General features: G+C 40.6%; 1 long non-coding RNA gene across 1 annotated transcript; it reads right to left on the reverse strand.

Annotated features, from left to right (window-relative positions):
* Nucleotides 1-505: 505 nt before the first annotated feature.
* LOC125374612 lies at nucleotides 506-1386 on the reverse strand. The gene is made up of 2 exons (XR_007218690.1): nucleotides 1328-1386; nucleotides 506-799 (listed from the first exon to the last, which is right to left on the reverse strand). It is a non-coding gene; the product is annotated as an uncharacterized LOC125374612 (long non-coding RNA).
* Between the last annotated feature and the right edge of the window lie 6116 nt (nucleotides 1387-7502).

Below are 7502 nucleotides of genomic sequence, written 5' to 3' on the forward strand. Positions count from 1 at the left end.
CGCTTCAGACGTTTCCTCCGCATGAACCTACATGTAACAAGCTGGGATATAACTTACATGAAGGAGAGGCGATACAACTTTGGAATGGTCAGCAGTCCGAACATGACCATAAAGGGATCGAGCCTACAGGAACACACTTAATAACATTGCAAAGTTTATGTTCCTCAAATGAGCTCAAATGCATTTCTGAAGAAAATTCTGACTGATTTGTTTTGTACTGCAGAAATTTCTAGAAGAACCTTTTTTATACCTCCAGAAATTTCTGCCAGACATTTATTATTTACCACTTTGTATTATGTACTTCAAAATATCGCTCAGCAGTCATTTTTGTAGTAAACAACACGTTGGTGTTGAAACATTAGGTTCTGTGGTCAATCAATATATTTTGCAGTAAGAGAAAATCATTTGGCCTGATAAACTAGGGAATCATATCAAGATTTTCAACAAATCATTTCATACTCTCATGGCTTCAAATGCCCGATTAGCTACAATGAAAACAAAATGGTGGATTTTTCATACTTTTATTATACATGGTTTGATACAGAAAAATGGCGTGACACTATAGTTCATGAAAGTCAGCCTCACAAGTATGATATTGAAACCACCTAGTCCCACAGTAGTTGTAAGTGTGGCATCACGTTCGAGTGATTAGAGGACGGTGCACAATCATTCGGGGCACAACTGCGACTTTTCCAGGTGGTACCCGGTGCAAGTAATGCCCATCACAGTGGCCTTTGTCAGGTACCAACTACTTGTCCTCCACAGCTCGTTCAAGTCTTGGTGGATCAAGTGATTCATACTGAATGAAAAAGAAAGACAACGTTACAAGTAAGCTCTTACAAATTGGTGACATGTAGAATTAGTATTGTCGTAACATTGATTTTCAGCCATCAGCGCGTTTTGTTTCTCATAATTAATGCTATCTGTCTCTGCTGATCAATTTGAATGGCACTGACAGCATCGAAACAATGCATTTCATACTTCATCTCGCCATGGATGTTGATCAAACAACCGCGACCATAATTTTAAAGGTTTAAATTGTTTCAATATTCCCAGGTGTATGGGATCCATTTCTACCTTATGGCACTAAGCTTACATATTTACAACAGTAATGCTATTCTACAACTACCTACAGATGCAAGGACAAACATGTAAAACATATATGAATAAATATATTAAATTACATGCAACACAGAACTAGTCCCTACATAATTTTTCTTGAATAGCGAAAACTTTACCACAACAAACGTGTATCATGACCCATTTTAACGTCCATCTACTCAAGCGATGACCTCATCAATACATGTTTTAGATTCATCACGGATACCTCATGTTGCCAAATGCAGTAGAAATTAGTCCTGTGCCTCAAGCTGTCAATGTAAGCACCCTTCACCTCTGTAATGGGAAAACAGACAAACTGACTTAATTGTAGTAAAGGCCAAACATAACATAAGCTCAATGCATCACAACCTAAAAACAGTTCTGCACCAACATTACTAAGAAAGTTGTTGGCACTTCCAGTTAAATGACATCATTTCCCGTTTGGAAAGAAGACAACTTCAAAACAGAAAGTGTTATTCTACTAGCTACCATAAACAGAAAGTTACAAGCACTTTTGGTGTAATGACCTTGACCTCAATTTAAGAGAATCACATGTTTGATTATTTTTAGTTGAAAACATAGGTGTAAGCTCTTAAGACAGACCAATCCAGTGACTAAAACCTCATCACTTCAAATCGCCGCCCTCAGGACGTCGTCCATCCACAACTGGTGATGAGAACTGGTTGTAAAATCATAATTGCTGAACGAGTGACGTGCCAACCAATCGATCTTAGGAATTAATTGGTTTGTGTCATTTAATGTTTTTCAGTGCCATGTCCAGAGAATCTAGAATACACTTAACAAAAACAAACAAACAAACATAAATGCTGACCTTCGACGTGAAAACATTTGGGGGATTATTATGGAAAATTGCATTTGATAGCCTAGTCATTTAGACCTTATAGTAGGTCTTCGTCATTTCAATTAATTGTAACTACATTGAACGATTTTTATTATTGAGAACACGTGACCTTGACATTATCAATATCAACTGCAATATTTTCAAGGGTTAACCAGTATATAAAACCAAATATGAAGTCTCATGGTGGAATTCAATGTCACAACGAAAATATGGTTCATGCTTTTCATTGAAAATAGGTCACTGTGACCTAACAAATATCTGCAGAAATAGACACTGAAGTGAAAGGCACTGTTCTGCCTCCAGGGTGTCCTCGTGACAGTGACACTGAATATCTTCTGGCAATCATTTCCTCAAGAAGTCTCGAATAATTTCGTTACAGTGAATTATCACTGAATATCTTCTTAGCAATCAATGCTCCGAGATTAACATTCTTGGAACTTTCATACCTCTTCATGACAGCGAAGTGTCACTGAAAATATTCTTCGTAATCAATGCCTCAAAACGGCCGATTTGAATTCTTCTGTCTCCCTGGTGTCATCGTGAAAGTGAAGTTACGCAAAATATATTCTTGGCAATGAATGCCTCGATTTGTCCTCATGGAAATCTTCTGCCACCTGGGTGTCTTCATGACAGTGGAGTGTCATTTAAATTTTTTAGTAATCAATGCCTGGAAATGGCCTCTGAGAACTCTTCTGCATCCAAAATGTCTTCGTGACAGGAAGTGCCATATATAAAAAATATTGGTAATCAATGCATCGAGATGTCCTCATGGAACTCTTCTGGCTCCAGGGTGTCTTCGTGACTAAGAAGTATCATAGAATATATCCTCAGCATTTAATGCCTCGAAATGTCCTCTTATGAATCTCTTCTGAATGCGGGGTGTCTTTGTGACAGTAAAGTGCCCCTCAATATATTCTTGGCAATCCATGCCTCGAGATGGAATTCTTCTGCTTCCAGGGTGTCTTCGTGACAATGTATTGACACCGAATATATCCTTGGCTGTCGTTGCCTCCTCATGATAAATGCCACTCTTCTGCCTCCAAGTTGTCGTCGTGACGGAATTGTCAATGAATATAATCTTGGAAATCATTGCCCCTCGTGGAGTTATTGGCACTCTTCTGCCTCAAGGGTGTCTTCGTGACAGGGAAATGTCAATACATATATTATTGACAATCATTGCTTCGAGATGTCCCGATGGAGCTCTTCTGCATCCTTAGTGTCTTCGTGACAGGGAAATGTCACTGAATATATTCTTAGCAATCAATGTCTCGAGATGTCCTCATGGAATCCCTCTGCCTTCCTGACTGATGCCACAAGATGCTTCATGTCACTGTTTTCCCTCCAGGGTGTCTTCGTTCCAGAGAAGTCCCACTTAATAATTCTTGGCAATCAATGCCTCGAAATGTGCACTTTGATCTCTTGTGCCTCCAGAGTGTCTTCGTGACATTCAATTTCCACTGATTATCTTATTAGCAGCATCACTGCATTCATATGTCTTCTTGACCTTCTTTTGCCTCCAGTGTGTGACCGTCGTTATCCAGTGGTCGGGCATGCTTCAGGCGGATACAAAGAGGCTGACACAGCCTCTGACAACCAAACAATCCCCGATTTTGAACCTAAATCTAAAGAATTTGGAAGTGTCTTTCTATAAAGTAATGCGCCTACGTTCAGGTTGTTAGTGCGGGTTAGTCAGGTTAGTGCAGTGTTAAGTCTCTGAACCTAACGTGCCTCAGAAGCATACCCGACCCTTAGATAGAGGTCGCCAGAGGTCTTATTTTGGTACTAGTGACCATGGAAGGTGGGAAACCTGGTACCGGAGAGTCTCTTGGTGATGCATTTTGCCTCAAGGATGTCTTATTTGCAGACATATTCCTATAGAGGTCTTCTTGGTTATTTTCTGCCCCCAGAAGTCTTGTTGGCAGGCACTCTAATGCTTCCAGTGTTTCTTCATGACAGTCAATTGCCACTGAACAGCTTCTTGGCAAACATTGCCTCCAGACGTCTCCATGCAACTCGTCTGTGTCTTTTCTGTGATTTATTACAGACTATCCTATGACCCATCAATATCCTCTAAGAACCCTTATGTCTCAAGGGTGTCTTCGTGACAGTGAAGTGTCACTGAACGTATTCTTAGCAATCAATGCCCCGAAATGTCCTCATCGAATTCTTCTACCTTCAAGGTGTCTTCGTGACAATGAAGTGCGACTCAATCTAACCTTGACAATTAATGCCTCTAGATGTCATAGAATTATTCTGCCTCTAGGTGTCTTCGTGACAGTGAAGTGTCACTGAACGTATCCTCAGCAATGAATGAATAGAAATATCCTTTTCAAACTCTTCTGTCTCAAATGTGTCTTCGTGACAATGAAATGCGACTCAATATAATCTTGGCAATCAATGCCTCGAGATATCAAGAAACTCTTTTGCTTCCAAGCTGTCGTCGTGACAGTGAAGTGTCTCTGAATGTATTCTTAGCAATCAACGTCTCGAAATGTCCTCATGAAATTCGTCTGCCTCTAGGGTGCCTTCGTGACAGTAAAATGCCAAGGAATGTATTCATAGCAATCAATGCCTCGAAATGTCCTCATGGAATTCTTCTGCATCCAGAGTGTCTTCCTGACAGTAAAGTGTCACGGCACGGAACGTATCCTTAGCAATGGATGAATAGAAATATCCTCTTCAAAGCCTTCTGTCTCAAGGGTGTCTTCGTGACAATGAAGTGCCACTCAATATGATCTTGGCAATCAATGCCTCGAGATATCAAGGGACTCTTCTGCATTCAAGGTGTCTTCGTGACAGTGTGAAGTGTCAATGAATGTATTCATACCAAACAATGAATCGAAATGTCCTCATGGAATTCCTCTGCCTCTAGGGTGTCTTCGTGACAGTGAAGTGCCACCGAATATAATCTTGGCAATCAATGCCTCGAGATGTCATAGAACACTTCGGCATTTCAGGTGTCTTCCTGACAGTGAAGTGTCAAGGAATGTATTCATAGCAATCGATGAATAGAAATATCCTCTTCAAAGTCTTCTGTCTCAAGGGTCGCTTTGTGACAATAAAGTGCCACTCAATATAATCTTGGCAATCAATGCCTCGGGATGTCATAGCACTCTTCTGCATCCAAGGCGTCTTCGTGACAGTGAAGTGTCACTGAATGTTTTCTTAGCAATCAATGAATCGAAATGTCCTTATCAAATTCTTCTGCATCCAACGTGTCTCCCTGACAGTGAAGTGTCACTGAATGTATTCATAGCAATGAATGAATCGAAATATTCTCTTCAAACTCTTCTCTCTAAAGGGTGTCTTCGTGACAATGAAGTGCCACTCAATATAATCTTGACCATTCATACCTCGAGATGTCAGAAAAATCTTCTGCATCCAAAGTGTCTTCGTGACAGTGAAGTGTCACTGAATATATTCTCAGCAATCAATGCTTCGAAATGTCAGAGAATTCTTCTGCCTCTAGGCGTCTTCCTGACGAGAAGTGTCACTGAACGTATCCTTGGCAATGAATGAATGGAAATATCCTCTTCAAACTCTTCTTCATCCAAAGTGTCTTCGTGACTTTGAAGTCTCACTGGATGTAATCTTGGCAATCAATGCCTCAAGTTGTCATCAAACTCTTTTGCATCCAAGGTTTCTTCGTGACAGTGAAATGTCAAGGAATATATTATGAGCAATCCATGCCTCGTAATATCCTCTTTAAACTTATTTGTCGCAAGGGTGTCTTTGTGACAGTGAAGTGCCACTCAATATAATGTTGGCAATTAATGCCTCGAAATGTCCCAACGGAATTCTTCTTCCTCCAGGGTGTCTTTGTGACAGTGAAATGTCACTGAACGTATCCACAGCAATAAATGCATAGAAATATCCCCTTCAAACTCTTCTGTCTCAAGGGTGTCTTCGGGGCAATGAAGTGCCACTCAATATAATCTTGACAATTAATGCCTCGAGATGTCGGAGAAATCTTCTGCATTCAAGGTGACTTCGTGACAATGAAGTGTCACTGGACGTATCCTCAGCAATGAATGAATCGAAATATCCTCTTCAAACTCTTGTCTCAAATGTGTCTTCGTGGCAATGAAGTGCCATTCAATGTAATCTTGACAATTAATGCCTCGAGATGTCATAGAATTCTTTTAAATCCAAGGTGTCTTCGTGACAGTGAAGTGTCACTGAACGTATCTTCAGCAATGAATGACTAGAAATATCCTCTTCAAACTCTTCCGTCTCAAATGTGTCTTCGTGGCAATGAAATGCCATTCAATATAATCTTGGCAATCAATGCCTCGAGATATCAAGAAACTCTTTTGCTTCCAAGCTGTCGTCGTGACAGTGAAGTGTCTCTGAATGTATTCTTAGCAATCAACGTCTCGAAATGTCCTCATGAAATTCGTCTGCCTCTAGGGTGCCTTCGTGACAGTAAAATGCCAAGGAATGTATTCATAGCAATCAATGCCTCGAAATGTCCTCATTGGAATTCTTCTGCATCCAGAGTGTCTTCCTGACAGTAAAGTGTCACGGCACGGAACGTATCCTTAGCAATGGATGAATAGAAATATCCTCTTCAAAGCCTTCTGTCTCAAGGGTGTCTTCGTGACAATGAAGTGCCACTCAATATGATCTTGGCAATCCATGCCTCGAGATATCAAGGGACTCTTCTGCATTCAAGGTGTCTTAGTGACAGTGTGAAGTGTCACTGAATGTATTCATAACAAACAATGAATCGAAATGTCCTCATGGAATTCTTCTGCCTCTAGGGTGTCTTCGTGACAGTGAAGTGCCACCGAATATAATCTTGGCAATCAATGCCTCGAGATGTCATAGAACACTTCGGCATTTCAGGTGTCTTCCTGACAGTGAAGTGTCAAGGAATGTATTCATAGCAATCGATGAATAGAAATATCCTCTTCAAAGTCTTTTGTCTCAAGGGTCGCTTTGTGACAATAAAGTGCCACTCAATATAATCTTGGCAATCAATGCCTCGGGATGTCATAGCACTCTTCTGCATCCAAGGCGTCTTCGTGACAGTGAAGTGTCACTGAATGTTTTCTTAGCAATCAATGAATCGAAATGTCCTCATGGAATTCTTCTGCATCCAAGGTGTCTTCGTGACAATTAAGTGTCACTGAACGTATTCTTACTGATCAATGCCTCGAAATGTCCTCATCGAATTTTTCAGTGTCAGGCATGTCTTCGTGACAGTGAAGTGCCACTCAATACAATCTTGGCAATCAATGCCTCGAAATGTCCTCATCAAACTCTTCGGCTTCCAGGCTGTCCTCCTGAGAGTGAAGTGTCAGGGAACGTATCCTTAGCCATCGATGAATAAAAATATCCCCTTCGAAGTCTTCTGTTTCAAGGGTGTCTTCATAACAGTGAGGTGCCACTCAATATAATCTTGGCAATCAATGCTTTGAGATGTCATGGAACTCTTCTGCATCCAAGGTGTCTTCGTGATAGTGAAGTGTCAGTGAATGTTTTCTTAGCAATCAATGAATCGAAATGTCCTTATCAAATTCTTCTGCATCCAACG

The sequence above is a fragment of the Haliotis rufescens genome, unplaced genomic scaffold, assembly GCF_023055435.1.
Source record: "Haliotis rufescens isolate VD_foot unplaced genomic scaffold, xgHalRufe1.0.p SCAF_6, whole genome shotgun sequence".
Classification (NCBI taxonomy): domain Eukaryota; kingdom Metazoa; phylum Mollusca; class Gastropoda; order Lepetellida; family Haliotidae; genus Haliotis; species Haliotis rufescens.